The sequence below is a fragment of the Protopterus annectens genome, chromosome 3.part1 (assembly GCF_019279795.1).
Source record: "Protopterus annectens isolate FY-2018-M chromosome 3.part1, PAN1.0, whole genome shotgun sequence".
NCBI classification, from domain to species: domain Eukaryota; kingdom Metazoa; phylum Chordata; order Ceratodontiformes; family Protopteridae; genus Protopterus; species Protopterus annectens.
The window spans coordinates 1295645287-1295665644 of NC_056732.1; positions in this window are offsets into that span (position 1 = coordinate 1295645287).

The following is a 20358-nucleotide window of genomic DNA, read 5'->3' on the forward strand; positions in this document are numbered from 1 at the left end:
GGTGGTACCTGTGCAGCAATCTATTATGTGACAAGGTGGCACGTGTGCAGAAGTCTATACTCCAGAATTGAGGGATGATAGATTTTGGACTAGCTACGTCAGTCTTGTGTAAAATGGTCAAACAGTTCACCTTGAATTATGTTACAAACATTGCTTTTACTGTTTGCTTCTTCTATATCTCATGAGGAAGATGCAGTGGCATCTTGGGATGAGTTGCAGACAAAAACGGCTTTTACATATGCTGTATATTCATTATTCCCACTTCCTGTAATACATACAAGTGATGAAAAATAATTATTGACTTGAACAGATTATTTAATGTGCATTGGAAATCATTTGAATTCTTTGGTGTGACAACTTACACATAACCTTTCACACTTCTCAAACGCTGTTGTACTACATTTCTTTGGTATCTTTCTGTATGACAAAATGGATGGCACAGCATCTTGTAAAGGCAGCTTTGTGATCATTGGAAACCAGTTGACCTTATAATATTGTCTGACATGACAAATTTATATACAACAAAATGCTTACTGCAGCGTACACTGTGATCAAAAAGCTGCCACCCACCGTGTCTTACCACCTGGATCGATGCTTTTCTTTGGTCACTGTTCTTTGGAAAGTAGTAGGAACCTCATTTATAATGGCAGCTATTAATATGGCCCATAACAGAGCAGTGTTTCATTTTCTAAAAGACTAAAAATGGTTTAGAGAAATGCAATTATATCACTACTCTGTTATTCTTGTAATATGTAAACCATAACAATGTTCAATAACAGTCCAGATAAACCACAAAATCAAAGACACATGCAAGAATCAGAAGTCACGGTGAAATGCATTCCATTTTTAATACACTGCAATACACACCGTGCATATGGTTAAATAGATATATATGACTATGTGTGTGTGTGTGTGTGTGTGTGTGTGTGTGTGTGTGTGTGTGTGTGTGTGTGTGTGTGTGTGTGTGTGTGTTCATACACGTGCATACATATATATGTAGAATGGGTCTACCTCTAAACTTCAAAGTTTCAAAACTTCGAATTTCTTATGGTCAATACCATAAGATTGAAGTTTTAAAACTTCTGACTGTTTAAATGGAGATCACCATACAGAGCAGAATGGTATATTTACTGTTTTCCTTGCTATAGTGCGATCTCTTTGTTGGTATATTTAATTAGCAGGGGGCGTGGGGGTGCAGGGGGGGTTTGCCCCTCTGCAACAATGTAAAAAAAAAAAAAAAACATTTTTTTCATTTTGTTTTTAAATTTACATTTTGAAGTTTCAAAACTTTGATCTTATGGTCTCAACCATAAGAAATTTGAAGTTTTGAAACTTTGAAATCAGAAATAGCTCTCTCTCTCTCTCTCTATATATATATATATATATATATGTACATATATATATATATATATATATATATATATATATATATATATATATATGTGTACATATATATATATATATATATATATATATATATATATATATATATATATATATATATATATATATATATATATATATATGTATATATATATATATATATATATATATATATATATGGGTCTACTTCAGTAGACAAAAATCCCACTTTCAAAACACTGAGATGAGAATCCTGAAACTCCACAAAGACCGACAGCTCGGAATACCAACAGATCACAACGGATAAGTAATCACTTGGCCAGCATGTTAACCTTTGCCCATTACCTCCACAGTAGTGTGATCTCAGACTTGGTATATTTAGTTGGGGGGTGGGGGGCAAAGCCCAGTCCCCCACAATGGTAGGGTTTCTTTGCTTCGGTATTAGTGTGTTTGCGGGATTGGGCAAGCAGTTACTTACCTGTAGTGATCTGTTGGTGTTCAGAGTGGTGGGTCTTGTGGAGTTTTGGGTTTTTCATCTAGGTGTTTTGAAAGTCGGGTAAGTGGAATTTTGGTATACTGAAGTAGACTGATATATATATATATATATATATATATATATATATATATATATATATATATATATATAGGGTCTATATTAGCTCACTGAACACTTAGGTTAGCGAACGGTGATTAATCGACTCCATGTAAGCGAAAGCTTACAAAACTGAACTGTCAGAACAGCGATTTTTTTCCAAGGGGAAAAAAAAAAAGAAAACACTTTAATACATGATATTAAGTGCCCCCCCATTTAAATATACCAACTCCGAGACCGCACTACAGTGCTGAAAATGGCAAACTAGTGACATGGCCAAGCAAATTCTTTCCCAGGGAAGGAATTCGCTTACATGCCGCTTCGATATTTTGCCGTTTCGGTGTTTACAGCTCGACCAAGTCGCATTCACTAACCTGCGTCTTCGGTCAGCTGATAGGAACCCATATGCATATATATATATATATATATATACATATATATATATATATATATATATATATATATATATATATATATATATATATATATATATGTCCTGCATTGTCTAAATTATGTTATGTTGATTAATCACATGGTTGCCAGGTGTGACATATTGACAGTCCATGAGTAGGGGAATATTCCTTTTCCCCAGGGACTATTCATTCCCATGGTATTTATAATTAGCAGGGGGGGTACCCTGACCAAATTTCTGGCAGCAATTTGCATCAAGATAGGAAGGTGGATGTCTACCCCAATTCCCATTCACACACATATAGTGGAGACCTGTAATACACCAGTTCTACAACATTGCAAGCTTCCACCATGTAGTCGGTGCAATATATTGTACACACATACTTATCATGACACCAGTACATCCAGAAGCAGACTGATACATAAACATAAAGTGATAACCATCCATCTACTGTGATGTTCTGTGTCCAGCAGGTGGCATCATAACAAACATCATGGCAACACACCCTGGAAGAGTCCATGATGCTCCCATTTGGAGGGGCAGTGGAGTCAGGGCTCCATTCCAGCAAGGTGAAATTCAGGAGGGACTGCTTCTGGGTAAGTACAGAAACACAGCTAGGATGTTACTGAAGTATCCCTTTGTCAACAATACCCAATCTGAACAAAAGTTGTTTTACTCTCCTAACAGGTCACTGTGCTTATCATCTTTAGCCATGCCTAATGACCCCATGCCATGATCCAACCAACCCAGCACAGGAGGCTTACAGTAAAGCACACACAACAACCACAGTTTGTGTTTGGTGTAATGAAAGCTAGATTTAGTTGTCTAGACACAACCAGGAGTGCACTGCAATGCAAACCCGAGAATGCAACATAGATGATAATGATGGGTGCTATGCTGCAGAACATGCTAAACAAAGCACATGGAGGTCTTCCAGCTGCAGGTGTGGGTGAACTACCACAAAATCACAAATCTCTGAAGAGGACATCCCCCAGTTACTGAAGGAGGAGCAAGAGGACCTAGGGGACAGAAAATACAGGTGTAGGAAATGTTAGGATGTGACTACAAGTGCAGGCCCAGGCTACATGGCAGTATTTAACCCAGATATTTGACTCATGACAAGCCACGTGTACATGAGTACACAGATTAAACACTGATGTTCAGGTGTTGCCTCCAACAGCAGCACACATTGCATCTAATGTCAAGTGCCTACTAGATGTCCACACTGAGCATTGCATGTGAGGATAACATATTCCTAAAGTGACCATATACACATGTCAAATATGAAAACATCAACTCAGGACACAACTGACACAAGTATGCATACACACTCATTCTGTTTTATCATTGTAAATTCAACAATAAGGGACACACATCTTACATATCTATACAATATTGTCACAAGAAAAAACAGAAGTCGCACACAACATCATGCAGACATTTTTATTTCAGAAACACATATCACAGCACAGTGATATTAAAATAATATGAGTCATCTCTGTGTACTACACTGTTGGACACACTCTAACACAGCCTTGGTCGACCTCGCTGACATCTCATACCATGGTTCACTATGCCATGACCACGTACAGACACATCCTGCCCTGTTTGCTCCACAGATGAGATGTTTGAGTCCTTGTGACTAGTGGGACCTCATCAGATGTGCCAGCAATTGATATCTGTGCAGGTTGGACCATGGACAGGGATTCCTGATGGCCAGTGATGGCTCATTGGACAGATGGCCTGCCTCTTACAGGTTGCAATCTTCTGTACATAGTTATGGAATGCAGAATCCTGTTAGTACTAGTACAAAACTGCTGCAGTACCATAGAGACCAGGTTTTCCACTGACTGTGCCACAGCTAGCAGACTCTTATTCTGAGCAGCCAGTGCAACCATAATCTCACCATGTCTATGCTCTTGTCCTTCATGCATGACATTTAGCTGGTGTGCCACATGATTTGGGGCATGGGCAAGTGCATGGACATCTGAACAATTTAGTAGCTGTGCCTGTTCATTTGCCTGCAGCAGGAGGTGCATACCCTCTGGCACTTAGCCATGTCCATCTGCTCACCTACATCTGCAGCGATAACCTGTGTCTGGTTGTAAGGATTCACCAGCAGCAGTGCTCCCAGCTGTGGTGTGTTGATTAATGGCCTTAACCTGTTCAATGTCTATTGTGTCATCATTCTCTGAATCTGTTGACAAATGGCCTCAACATCTGAGGAAACATGTGGTGCAACAAAAAAGAAGCCAGGAGTCCAACTGTTCTACTAATATGTAAATTCTACTCACAAGTGTGACAGTGTAATAAAAAATCTAATCAGATCTACTAAAAACAACACACAATCCCTCATCAAATCTAAAACTCTAATACTACGTAATAGATAAGTGTATGCAGCCTCTACTTTTTCAATAAATATTTATGTAAGAATACAAAAGATAGTAATAAATAGATTAAAAAGTCAGAAAGTGTGAGTAAAAATATTAAAAGTAGAATATGAAAATAAGTTAATAGATCTTCTGAGTGTATATGTATATAGTATATCTAAATATAAGATACATGTATACAAATACATGAGTATATATATATATATATATATATATATATATATATATATATATATATATATATAGCTATATAGATATATATGATACCTGTGTGAACAATTCATATATAACTCTGCTTCTTCTTTAACACTGGTTCGATGCTCTTCTTATTATTTAAACCTGGTGGGGTGTTAGCTCTAAAGAAATGTATCAATTTGTATTTTACTATCTCTGTCAAATTAATTACATTCCTTTCCCTTTTAGATTTTTGTATTTTTTGTAATACTCTAAACTTAAATGTATGTTCTTCACCAAGCATGATAATGTGCATTGATGGCCATATGTCTACGTATCTCCAAGAAATTTGAACCTATTCTCTAACTGAACTTCTGATTAGTCTTGTCTATGTAGAAACAATGACATTTCTCACAGTCGGAAAGATACACAACATTCTCTGCTGAACAAGTGGCAAACATGTTACACTTAAATACTTTTTGGATGATGGGATGTATAAGATCATTGTTTAAGTTAATGTAATGACAATAAATGTCTTTATGGCACAGAACAGTGCCTTTTTTACTAGGTACAAAAATGTATTTTTTGGATGAAAAATGTTATCTTTTTAACTGAGACATTGTTTTAATTTTTTTCTCTCTTTTATATACAAAATGAGGTTTATCTCCCACTATTTCCTTAAGTACAGAATCTGATTGTAATATAACCCAGTTTTTGTATGACTTGTTAAATCACACTCGTATGCCTATTAAATTTTGTGAGATACCCCATAGAATAATTTTTCTTTCTAATGTCAAGCAGTAGAGGTCATAAACACACATGTATATATATATATATATATATATATATATATATATATATATATATATATATATATATATATATATATATATATATATATATGTGTGTACTATTAGTTTTAGATAAGATGAGGGATTGTGTGTTGTTTTTATTAGAATTTATTATATTTTTTTTATTACACTGTTACAGTTGTGAGTAGAATTTGCATATTAGTAGAATGATCTGTATATGTGATTTTGATTAATTTGAACATGCCATTAAAATTTGGATAATGATAGGCTGGCACAGATTATAAGTCCAAAATGAAAAAAAGAAATCACTGGAAACAGGGGCAGAGTGAGCTAAAATCCTTTAATAATGGGCAGGATTCACGAAGCCTCCTTGTAAGAGTTATAACTCTTACTCGAAGGCTGCATTTACACGGAGTGATGTCAGCATGCTCTGCATATTCATGAGAGCATGCTGAATCACACCTAAGTCTAACACAGTCCATGTAAGACAGTAGGGGGCGTGTCCGTAGGCCGAGCCCTGCAAGCGGACACGCCCCCAGAAGAGTAAAAGTGCCCAAAGTAAACACCCACGACAGAGTCCATGGAAATGTGAATAAACACAACACAACACATGCCCCCACAGACTATGAACAGAAAATATATAAATAAACATGTTATATATTTTTTTTAAATTGTAAAAATGTTTAACCGTGAGTGCGCTTGTTGGCGTGCCCATAGCGCAGCTACAGTTAGCAGTCAGTGGGAAAGCATATAAGAATTAAATATGCAAAGTAAGCCATGAAGCTATAGCGTAGCAGTAGAGATGTCAGCTGAAGCGCAGGCATTCATGGTTCGAGCCCCCACACCTCCAACTTTTATTTTTAGCAAAATAAGCATGAAACAAGTCCCTAACAAACATGTACACATATAAAATCACATTTTATGTAAAATGTAATGAAATAGTCCATTTATTTTGAAGAAATGTGAGGTAGCAAAACAATAAAAAAATGCCAGATGTGCCTATAGCTGAGCTACAGTTTAACAAGGTGAGTGCATCTGCCCGTAGGTGAGCAGTGGTTTAACAGGTGCAAAATGAGTGCCCGTAGCTGATCAGTGGTTTAACAGGCGCAAAATGAGTGCCCGTAGCTGAGCAGTGGTTTCACATGCTGAAACTGTGTGACCCTAGCTGAGCTGAGCGTAATATGCGTGCTGACAGCCAAATGAGGCGTGAACCAGTGCACCCCGTTTGCGCGGAGCTGTGCACCGCGCTAACAAGCTAACCGGCGGGCAACGTTGAGCAAGCTGTAACAAAACTGCCTTTACACAGACACACCCCCTAGCCTGTCTAGACAGTCATAAAATATAAAAAGCAGTGGTCAGGTTCAAACCCAGGATACCACACACCATAGTCAAGGTACTGAATCACTAAGCTATGACAGCTGTACTCAGCAATGCAGTAATAGCGAATATATAGGAATGAATAGAAAGTGGAGCATGACAAAGCAGGTTTTGTGAAGTGGATACAATTCCAAAATGGCCAATCACAGATAAGTGCGGGAAAAATGGCATATATAAGCCCCATAGGCAGGAATACACAGCATAAACGATTGTAGAACTGACTTGCAGCCAGAATGTCAGGTGTAGGTGAGGGTAGTTGCTTTCAAGCACAGAGGTGGGGCATTGAGGAGTCCAGATACATGGTCTGGCTCCTAGTCCACAATCATGAGGCCCAACTCATGCAGGGCCAGGTCCTGTGGGGAGCATATAGGGCTGAGGCGTATGACCGGTTGGCTCATGATCTCACCAGTGCCACAGGGATTCCAAGGACTGGTGAGCAGGTCCGTCACCACCATGCGGACCTGAAGAGACGCAAGCAGGACCAATTGAACCTTTGGATCCAGGAGGCCCGGCAAATGCCCAACGCCCCACTACTGAGCAAGTTACATTTAATTATGTATGTAAGAAATTAAATTAGCTGATATTATGGAGATGTGTATTCCAATATTACTTCATTTATATTACAGCTGCAGGTGTCCGTTCTGTGAACCGACGAGCCTATGGCGATAGGCTGGTGCGGTTGCACCACCAGGCAGGTCAGTAATCCACTCCCAGTAACTGTAAAGAAATATAAAAGTATGCCAGTTAGCAAAAGAGTGCAGTGTAGTCACTAAGTAATAAAATGTGCAAGTAACAGTGTAAAAGTGTTTGCAAGTATTGCTTGATTACAAAAGTGTGTTGCAGTCTGAAATCCAAACAGAAAAATGAAAATGTCTGAAATAAATTCTGAAATAAAGATGCCCCACCTATAATATCATAGTGCACAACCTGCAGCAGGCTGAAAAGTACAGCTGCAGAAGATGAGCAACTCACATGTGTGAAATATATCCCTGTTGAAATACTGAAACATGACAGAAGTGAGACTGCTGGAAAGGATTGTAATAACTACAGGTAAAACATGTCAATAAAGCCTAGAAGCAAGTACCATCCTGAATAGTAAAATGAAAACAAGTGAGAGGGTGTGAGAAAGAGTTATGAATCCACCAATAAAGTAGTAATAACCCCTGTATAAAGTATACTGCAGTCAGTACAGAATGAAATGAATGTGACAAGTAGAACCAAACTGTGAAATGTGTCCAAAGTGTTGCTGCAGCTGGAATGTGTACCCCAAAATCTGGATATGTTGCTCTCAGTCTGCAATATGCAGATAGTATGATTGTCTGAAATATCAAACATCCACAGTTGTCTATAGCTATATAAAGCAAATGTAGCAGGATGATGTAGCTGAACAAAGCCAGATATGAATGTGTATGAATAACAATAAAATGTATATTGATGTAGCAGTAACAGTCCTATCACCAAAGTGAAGTAGTTATCATATAGGAAACTGTAGTTAGAACAGTAGTGTGTATATATCTGTAGCTATCAGAAATGTACAGCATATGTATTGGTATTCGAAGGTGTTAATAATATTTTCTTCACCCCACCCTATAACCACATATAATCCATTCCACATGAAAATGGTATGTGCAATCACAGTTAACACCCCTGGACATTTGTCCTGATGGGTCCTAAATATTTGCATGTCCGTTGATGCATCTGCCCTGTTCATACATCCAAACCTGATGGCCTGTTGCCATCAATCAACCCTGCATGTTGTTGGACTGTGTATTGCTGTTCAAATTATGCATGTGTTATGCTTGCTGTTCAATAGGTTCATAGGTTCATAGGTTCATACTAGGCTATCTGCCCGAGGGCATTTACAAGCCTAGCCCATAGTTTTGTGGCTTACGCCACCCCTTTAGTATAGGGAACTATACCCATTATTTTGCTGTGCCTCTGTTGAGCAGTGACACTGAGGTAATCCCTGGGGTATATCTGCGATCTCCCATCCATTGGTCAAGATTTCTCTTGATCAAGGCCAGCGAGGTGCTCTGCCTCACATATACCGGGATTTTATTCCACAGCATAGGGAGTCTTTGGGTGATGAATCTATCCTCCAGCACCCTATTAATAGCCGTGTCGAGGTTTAAGTCTCCCCCTTGTGGGTCTGACGGATCTAGAATTATTGAGGAGAAGCATATTCATCAAATCTGGGTTTGACATGGCCTTGTATGTTAGGCAAAGGTCACCTCTGAGCAAGCGGTGTTTACTGAATAGAGCTGGAGTTCTTTCAGTCGGGCAGCATAGGACAGATGTTTGAGACCCTTTATCCTTTTGGTGAGGAACTTTTGTGGCCTCCAGCTGCTGCAAGTGTCGGGTCAGATACATTCAATGGGGCATTGTACTCAATCATTGGTCTGATGAGTGATGAGTATAGGGAGACTATGACCTCCCTTGATCTAGATGAGAATCCCTTCATGATAAGGTGGGCAATGTAGAAGGTCTTCCTAACTACTTTAGCTACATGGGTGTCGAATGACAGACTACTATCAACCTGGGTCCCCAGGTCCCTGATAACTTCTTCTGTACTCAGTGGATTGCCACCTATTTGGTAGCTAGGGTAACCTTGTTTTTCCCAAGGGTATGACTATGCATTTTTGGCATTTAACTTTAGGCCATGGCTCTGGCACCAGTTATCCGTTTCTGTGAGACCCTTCTGAAGGATATCTGTGTCAGATGTGTTTTCTACTATGGCCCAGTTTGCAGTCATCTGCAAACTTTGTCAGCCATAACCCTCCTGTGTTTGCTTGTACTTGGAAAAGTAGATGCCAAACAAGAGTGGGCCCAGGACTGAGCCCTGTGGTACACCACTTGTGACAGGCTTTGAGTCTGACATGGCGCCAGCAACTCTGACCCTGTGGGTTCTGTCACTCAGCCAGTTTGCAACCCATCTTGTGATGTATGGGTTAACATTTAAGCTGATGAGTTTTTCAATGATACCCGAGTGGGGTATTGTATCAAAGGCCTTCGCCAGATCGAGGTAGGCTGTATGGACTGCCTTTCCTCATCAATGGCTTTGGTGACTGTTTCAAAAAGTCAACCAAGTTTAGAAGGCATGATCTGCCTTTGACAAAGCCAAACTGGGATGGATCCAAAGTCTGCAAATTCCCTATGTCTTTATTTATGAGGTCCATTATGATCCTCTCCATGGCTTTGCAGATAAGGCTTGTCAAGCTAATGGGCGGTAATTTCCAGGGTCGGTGGAGGCACCGCCTTTGTGAAGTGGGACCACAGTTGCAGTGCGCCACTCCTGGCACGTATCCAGAGGTAAGACTATGATTAAACAGCTGTCCTAGCTGTGGGTTTAATTCCTCGTTGAGTTCGTGGAGCACACAGCCGGGGACACCATCAGGTCCCATGGATGCTGTGTTTTTTGCTTTGGAGAGAGCAGTTCTCACTTGGGCGTTGGAGATGTTTGGGGGCTGCAATCGCTTGGTATAGATATCTCTCCTGTTGGGGAGGGGAAGTTTGCACTGAACCTGTCAGCCAGTATGTTGGCAATGTCTGTAGGATCAGTAATCTTCACATCATTTTGAACTAGTTCTGAGCATATCTGGGAGTTTCCTCCCAGGTTTCTAACATAGCTAAAGAAGGCCTTATGATTGTCTTTTGAGTCTTTAGCTATTTTTCTCTCAAAATTTGCTTTGGATGATTTTATGAGAGCTCTTAGTTTTTTACTTATAGTGATCAAGGGTGTCTTACCTTTTAAGGATTTTGCTCTGTCTTGTAGTAGCTTCCTCCTTTTGTTGTAGAGTTTGTTTATGGCTGGGGTCAACCAGAGTGGACGCTTGCCTTTGGCACAAAGAGTCTTTGTTTTGCTTGGGATTGCCTTATCCATGCAGTCCTGCAGGTGCTGGTAGAAGGCATTTGTAAGTGATTCAGCGGCTTGAGTACTGTTTTCCGTCGGCTCGGGGGCCTTAAAGGAGACCACACTAGTCTTTAGAAGTGTGAAGTCGGCGAGAAGTTCTTTACTGTGGTCTTTTTATTTCAGGTGGGGTGGGATGAGGACCTCCAGCGAGATTAGTTTGTGATCTGATCTCACCAGTGAGGGGTATACTTCCGGTGTTGAACATTGTGCTCCCATGTTCGTGATGATGAGATCAAGTATGTTTTCTCCTCTTGTGGGGATGGTGACTAGTTGTTCCATGGCATTTGAGTTTATGAATTCCAGGAACTTTTGGGCTAGGGGTGTTTGGGCTTGAGTAGTGTTCCCAGTCTATATTAGGTAATTGAAGTCACCTAGTATGATGGTGTTTGGTGATACATTTATCCCTCTAGTGTTTTCAGGAAGGCCATGTGAGGTTCCTGAGTTTGTGAGGGTGGCCTGTAACATGCTACAATTTGCAGAGCAGTCTTGCCTATGGTTAATTGCACCTGGATGGTCTCCGATGCATTGTGCTGCCACCAGTCTTGAGGTGTGGGTGTCTTTGATGAATATGGATACCCCTCCTTTCTTGGTATTGTCCGGATTTTGGGGCCGGAACGCATGATAAGAGGTAAAACCTGATAGTGCTGGGGTGCTCTCAGGAGCCTTGAACCAGGTTTCTGTCACTGCACAGACATCGATGTTCTCCATACTGAGAAGGGCCTCGAGTGCGTGCATTTTGAGATTTAGACTTCTGGCACTGAGCAGCATTACCCTTAGTTTTTTTTCTTTTTTGTGTTCTAGGGTGGTAGGTTTAGAATTTGAGCCTTGCCTAAAAAAGGCACTATGGGGGTGGCAAGAGCCTTTGCCAATATCCGAATCCCAGGGTGACAGGTGCAAGCCGTCCCTTGCGGCAGCGTGGCTTGTCCAGCATGTCATCCCAGGCAGACAGACATTGGATCCCCTTTGAATGACACCAGAGTTTAAGCCAATTGTTAAAGCTGATCATCTTATCTCTGTATTGTGGCATCATTCTTGGTGAAGGTAGGATACTGCTCAAGGTCAGGGTCATACCTGCCTGGGCTACATAATCAGAGAGCTCCTCAATGTCTCTTTTCATGTAGTCCAAGGAGTACGTCTCAGGTCGTTTACACCAGCGTGGACAATGACTGAGTCATATTTGTACCTGCTGTTGAGAGACCTGAGTGCTTGCGTTATGTGGTGGATTCTAGCGCCCGACAGGCAGCTTACTGTGACCTTCTCCTTACTCAGTCTGGTGAGCGGGACATCAGTGTGTCTGACTATGGAGTCACCAATGACTAGTGTGTCTGGCATTGTGTTTGGCCTTAAGGGCTGTGACTGTTTGACACTCTGACTGTGAGGTCTATGTGTTGCAGGTGTTGTGTTCTGAGGTGGTGGTTGTTTGGGTGTCTGCTTTGGTGGCCTCTGCTGTTTTGGTAGATTTTGATCAGAGCCAGTATGTCTTTGTGTGTTTATGTGTATGATTTGAGGTTGTGATGGTACTATGTGAGACTGGGTCTATAGTGTGTGTGGTAACCTTCTCCTCCTGACTGGTCTTGCCAGTCCTATGTTGAGAGAGCTCAGCCTCCAGTTTGGCCGTATAGTTGCATCTCTCGCATGTATTTGTGTTTTGTGGGAGGAGGAGGGTTGTCTGTGTACATGAGGCAATTGTAACATTGCCTCAATATTCCCAGGTTCACCAGCTGAGCAGGAGAGGACACTAGCAACTGATCCCTCGACATGCTAGAAGGACTAGACAAAAAACTTTAAAAGAGATTCCGGGGGACGTGAGTGACCGAGAAATGGGGGTTTGCCTTTTTGGGGTGCTACCTATAAGAGTGCTGTATCAAGGTAATAAGTACTGTAGGAGCAAGTGCTAGGTTTAACAGATAGAGAAAAGTCTACTTGGAGTCAAGTAGAGATGATCTTTTTAGGTATTAGAGAAAGTGCTAGTAACAGGGATGCTTAAAGGTAAGATTGAAAAGAATGCACTCTGCAGTGTGCACTAAAGAAGTTAGATATGAAAGTAGGTAACTTGAGTTTTACCTGTTTAAAAAGTTAAGGTTTAGTGGAGAGTTACTATTTTTAAAACAGCAAGATGGACTGAAAGGGGTGGTTACTTTTGTATTTTGGTACTATGAAATACTGTAGGATGGCCAATAAATTTAAATAATTGAAGGGTGGGATTTCAAAAGTGATGGTTTTGTGATTACTCACATAAGCCAGTGAAAGTAGAGAGAAATGAGATATATGGTCAGATTAACATAAGAGGCGGGCAACTAGAAAGACAGTGGTATTTAACAAGACAACTTAAATGGGTGGGAGGAAGGGGAAAAATTCTGCCTGACTCAGAACAGAGAGAGCTGTGGTCTCTTTTGAAGTTTTAATATGCTGTTAAACAGAATGCAAGCAAAACACAAGGTAAAGAAAACAAACTACAGTATTCAAAATATAGAAAGGCAATACAGAAATACAAAAAATAACAGCAAACTAACCTTTCCTTCACAGCAAAGTGTAGCAGAGTCTGGATGAGCCTTTCTGGTAAAATGGTGTGAATATCTGGGTGTTTGGTTAATGGGAATACTAATGCATGCTGTTACAACTAATTGCGAATGGTATTGTATGTTACTAACCCAAACTGTCATGACATAATGCAAAACATAGGACGACAGGGAAGGCGGGTTCCAGCGGACCCACCTCTCCCACCTCTCCCACCTCAGCTGGCGAGTGCACCTGGCACTAGTGCCCAGTCTGGACCCTCCTCCGGTGGCCCTGTGCCATGTGCGGGTGGAAGCGCTGCAGGGGATGGGGCTCGTCCCCCCTCTGCAAGCGTGGCCAGAGGAGAACCACCACTCACCCTTTGTAGCGTCCGGACTGTGGTGCGTAGGGATATCCGGGACTCTGTTCTCGAGCCCCTACGCCAGCTTGAGGCACAGGTGGCACAACTTACGGGCATGCCTGTTGCCCGGCCTACACAGCCCCCAGCACAGCCCCGTCCTGGGCAGTGAAGGAACAGTGGCAACTGCCCATGGGTGGGGAAATCAGTTCCACTGTTGCCATCTGTGGGCTCATGGGCTCTGGATATCCAAACCTCCGTCCCCGACAATTGTGTAACCCCCCCCACACGTGTCATACACCGCCCCTGTATGCGTCTTGTTTGTCTCATCTGTTGACCTACCCAACCTACCTCCCCAGCTATATCGACTTCCCTCACCTGACATACCACTCTCACCTGAAAAAAAAAAAAAGGGCACTCTGTAGCCACAAAAAAATTATGCCCCATACATAGCTGCCCATTCCGCACATATGTCTACCAGGCATGGAAACTATAAATTACAATTGGCTGTACAACAAGTATTACTGTTGTCCTTACACCTCTCTCAGGGGTGGAAGGTATCAAATGTCACACCAAATTACAAACATATGCACAGCTGTTGCTGATGAAGGAATGGTCAGCTATGGGCCTTACCTACATCCCTCCTGCAAAACCCATGCTTGTTTCCCTACTGTCTTACCCTTTTTGTGACCCCTTTTTCACCACTTTCCTATCTCCCCATTTTCATTTCTTTCAAAGAAAATAGCACGGGTGTGCGCAAGAGTAAGCACGTTTAAGCGGTTGTAAGTGGGTGTGCGTGGAGCTAAACGCCAGTGCGCATGCGTGAGCTCTGCACAAACCAGCGCTAACCCGGTTACAACTGCTTAAAAGCACCTTAGTCACTTTGATTGACAGGTCCTGTAGTCAGTTCAGAAGCAAAATAAAATTCCACTGGCAGTCCCAAACCCAGGACTTTGGAAACAGTAGTCTGCATGACTTACCACTAAGCCATGACTCTTATACAAAAACATTGTGCTAAAATAAATATATCATGTAATAGTAGGAATGAATGTAAAGGGAATATAGGATGTGTAGTACACAAAGCATGTCATTTAGAATTACTGTCAAAACTAGTGGATTTCCATAATAGTAGTCTGTGAACAGAAACAGCCATGCTAGTTGGTAGCTAGTAGGTAATAATGTCACTGTAGCACCTTGCAAGCCACACACATACTCACAGCAGGATAATCACTGCCCATACCCCACAACCTCTTACAAGAACACATCCGGACCAAGTAATAAAATATGTGGAGCAAAGGCCCAAAACCAGGGACACATTACAAATAATGTTACAACAAATGCAGACAGTTCAGAGAGTAACAGGGTCTGCATTTTGTGGGATGTTTGGAAGGGTATGAAGTCTGAAACTTGAATGTTTGTCACTATATTCTGACTTGAGCCCAGAGTGATTTGCCAGAAAAAGCTGTGCATGAGATATTGACCAAAATATGAGGCAGAAATGTGGACAACCTTCAAATATTTGTACACATGAGAGGTCTGACACCACCATATTTGAATAGTTAAGAGCCTAGACATAGCAACAGTGAATGACTTACAGGATGCCCCACAGACTCCATGTGAAATGTACAAACAGTAGGCAGAAAGGTGTAACAACACATGCAATGGTAACTATGGAGTCCTGAAAGTATTCACCACTTGCATGGCAGAATAAGTGTAGTAATACATATGCTCATGCTAACCCACAGTCACAACTGCAGCATACCAGACAATTTAATGGGTGTACCCCACTGATATGTACCATTCCATGAGGCAGATAACAGATGAACCTGAGAGTCTCTGGGGCCTGCTCAGCAGCATACTCAAATACCCTAATAGATGTCAAGGCCCACACCATGGCCAGACCACACTGCATGCTGTAACACCCTAGCAGATATAGCAAGCATTCCAAGGTGTGAATGTACATGGAAAATAGTAAAGCTACAGCAGCACACTACAGTCAGGACACCTAGCAGTCAGACAAGTAGTGACTGTAAAGAGCAAATATTGAAGCCTTAGCAACAAAGTGCAAGCAAAAGTGAAAGGAAAGCACACACATACACACATTAACAGTAGTAGTAGTTGTAGGTGTCAGTGTACATACACAGTTAGTACAGGAAACTGGAGAAATGAATGGAGGAATGTTAATCTACAACACAGCTGGAAATATGAGAGAGATACCAACCTTTACACTCACAGAACATTGTCCACAGCATACCAGCATGGTCCCTGCCCTTACAATCTGAAAGGGCTACGCCTATCTCACATACCTTTTTATAGCACTGTTCTAAAAATCACAGTGAGAACTGCAATCAGTACACAACTGGCTGCATGCAATTAGCAAATGCTGGCTAACAATTGGTGCAGAGGCCATCACATGGGCATATGCAGATACCTGCAAAAGTATGCTGTACTCCCAGTCCACACATGCAATACTTTCATTGCACCCTGAGGAGGACGTGAGAGACAGACAGACAGACAGAGACAGAGAGACAGAGACAGAGACAGAGACAGAGAAAATTGAAATTAAGCAGACACAAACAAAACTGTTCAGCAACAGCCACCTGAAAGCTGAAAACTGGGAAGTGGAGCAGCAGGACAGAAAACCAGAGGGCAACACAAGCAGCTGTGACAAACACAGGTAATGTAAAGTAATACTATAAAGGTCTACATACTGTGAACCCTCCATATGTGTCATTGGTCTGTATCCATATGTATATGAAGATGTGTAAAGGGCAGGGGACATACAGCAACTATCAGTGAAGGCTGTACATACATTTGTATGTGAGAGCATCTATGTGCACATATCAATGTAGGTTGACTGTAGGTTGTAGTGCAATGTACAAAGTAGGTTTCACAGTTATGTATGTTTAGCAGTATGTTAGTGTGTGTATACAGTATGGTAGACAAACATGTTGATATACCTGTCTATCATATGGGTACGTATGTATGTCAAAATATGTATGTATGTATGTATATATATATATATATATATATATATATATATATATATATATATATATAAAATGCATACATGTATACATACATAGAGAGAGATGTAGGAATACATAGACAGATGTAGATAGATAGAATATGTACAAACATATATATGTAATGCACACATACAGATATAGATATATGTAGATACATATACATAGACAGACTGATCTGACTATCTACAGGTATGACTGTATATGACGACCTCAACACACCCTGTCCCACCCCCTCTGTCACTCTCACCCCTCTGTGTGTCCCCCCTCTCCACATCTATAGCAATATATGTACATCAATATATATATGTGTATATGTATACAGACATATATATATATATATATATATATATATACATATAGATATATCTATATACATATATATATATATATATATATATATATAGAGAGAGAGAGAGAGAGAGGGATGTATATAAATTCTAAGTGAGTCACATGTGTACAGATGTATTGCAACAGGTGCCTGGTGACAAAGGCATGGAGTGAACACCAGTGTCAAAACCGGAGTACCATACCCCATTTCAAATCACCTACACCAGTAACCACCAGATATGTGATTGGCTGCCCACCACGGCATGTGTCAGGAGTGAACAGGGTCATAAATGTGTACAATAGTGGCCCCAATGATATTCACAGTGGCACACTATTCCTGGAATACCTGCACATGGTATGTGTCAGCAGACATGGTGTGTCAGCTATGGACATGTAGGTCGGTGTACCCCTCCACACCACATAATGGATGCCATGGTATGGACCTCACATGACAGCTACAGATATGGAGAAGGACACAATGACATGTACAACACTGTGACAATGCACTCAAACACATTACCAATGCACAGTGACTGACAACACCACAGAGTACACATATACTACCCACATAGAGGTTACCACTCCCGGATTTACATACGTAAGTCACACCCATGACAGGTGTCCAACAACCATAGTAACACCTCAGTTCAAACAAAAAATATCCAAAACCCAACAGTGCAAAGTCCACCAAGAATAGCTAAGAATACACTGTCAATGCCAGGAACTGCTTTATACAATCTTTAAAATGATCCTGAAAATGAAATATTAAGATTTGTGGACTATTTAAATGATACTACAACTTTTCTTAAATTTACACATATGTACAATAGAAAAAGGATTAATTTTTTAGATACTAACATAGAAATAAATTACTTGAAATTTACATCCAAAATATATCGAAAACCAACCTTTAGTAATTCATACTTAGAATACTCTAGTAACCACCCTATGGCACAAAAAAGTAGTATAGTGAAAGGGCAACTTATTAGAGTAGCGAGAATGACATCTAGGTATGAAAATGTAGATCAAGAATTGAATGTTGTAGCTAGAATGTTCTTGGATAGAGGGTACCCCGAGAAAAAAGTATACGACATACTTCAATATGTTAAAAGTGAATGGGGGAAGAAATACAAACCCCTACTGGGTAATAATGGTGCTATACAGGATTTTCAAACTAAAGAAGTGAATTCTAATAGTAATAAGAACTTTGAAAGGGCAATGATAATACCGTATGGACAGAAAGCAAAAGAGGTCCAGAAAATTATAGAGAAGAATTGGACTATACTTAAGAACAACCCTAAACTATGGGATATAGGGGGAGAGGCCCCCAAGTTTGTATATAAGGTAGGATTGAACTTAAAAAAGAATTTTGAGAATGAAAATAATAAAATTCATGATAGAACAGGGACTAGTAGATGTGAGACATGCTCTCAATGTATGTTTATTTGTCAAGACAAGTGTTTTAAATTAAGAAATATTTGAGAAACAGTTATTAGACCTGAAAAAGGCAATTGCCAAACAAGGGGCATTATATATTTAGCCATGTGTACATCCTGTCCAGCTTTTTATGTAGGGAAAACTGAAAGGAGACTTAGGGACAGGATGTACGAGCATGGTTATCAAATTCAGACTCAGAATATTAATAATGCCCTTTTTAGACATGTACAGGTGTCAGTTAATTGTAAAGAGTTTAGATTTTGTATTTTAGAGAAAGTGTTAAGAAACCCTAGGGGCGGGAATTATAAAAATTATGTTGAAGAAAGAGAGACTAGATGGCAGGTTAAGCTACAAGCTAATATTCCCCCAGGGTTGAATGAAATTATATCTGTTAAGCCTGTATTGAATAAAAAAGCAGAACAGTATAAATAAAGTATGCACAAAGCCACTTATATTTGATCTTAAATATTTTAAATATTTTATTGAATACTAAAAGTTTTGCTTTAACATAATGACATTATGAATACTTTTAGAATTGTTTTTACATATGTATTAGTAGGAGGTTTTATTGTTAAGTAAGCGAAAGATGTGTAATTAGATTGCTGTTTTGTTAATATGATAATTGTTTTACTAATTAAAGAATGACATCAGAAATTGGTAGGGTATATAAAGGGGATAATAATGTAAAATGGCAGATTCTGATGAAATCCCCCATGAGAGGATGAAAGCGCTCAATCTGTTTTAATTTTCTGTGTGCAATAAAAGATCGTATAAAGCAGTTCCTGGCATTGACAGTGTATTCTTAGCTATTCATAGTAACACCTCACACCATCCACAACCTAAATGACTGCTGTGTGTCGTCCATGCCACCGCAATAGAGAGCACATGTGGAGGTAAAAGTTCCTACCCACAGATAATACATACCCTGCAATAAACCACACAGTGTTAAGAAGCAAGACTCCCCATGAGTACATGTCACACATACCCCTGCTGAATGTTAGTCAGATAGGTAATATGCCATATGAGTCACCCTGTGTAATTGTGTGACAGCAGCAGGTACCATCACACCACATGTGTCACAATGGTCAGGGTAGCAGAACAGTATGCTGCTGTAGTCCCAGGGGCAATAGCATATTGTATAGTATTGTATTGTAATGTAATGTATTGTGTTGTATTGTATTGGTATGTTGAGATGCCTCCTTCATGGAGTGGAACCACTGCTGCTGTGCGCCAGTGTACAGGTACATATCCTGTAGTCAGGCTAGTGTTACATAGCACTTCTATATGTGTGTTTAGCTCCTGTCAGAGTTTATGTAGCATGCAACTGGGGATACCATCAGGTCCCAGTCATGTTGTGTATTCTGCTTTCATGAGGGCGGCTCTCACCTGGACGTCTGTGATGACAGGGAGGTTACAGTCAGCTGGGATAACTATGTCTTATTTTGGGGGAGAGGGCGGGGTGACACCTGCACTGAACCTGTCTGCCACAATGTTGTCAATATTTGTGGTGTCAGTGAAATATTTGTTGTTGTGTACTAACTATGGGCATAGAGGATGGATCCTGACCAGGTTGCTAACATAACTGAAGAAGGCCTTCTGGTTATCTGTAGTGTCCCTCTTGATTTCCCTCTCAAAGTTGCCCATGGATGTTTGTATGATGGAAAATAGATCCTTACTAGTGC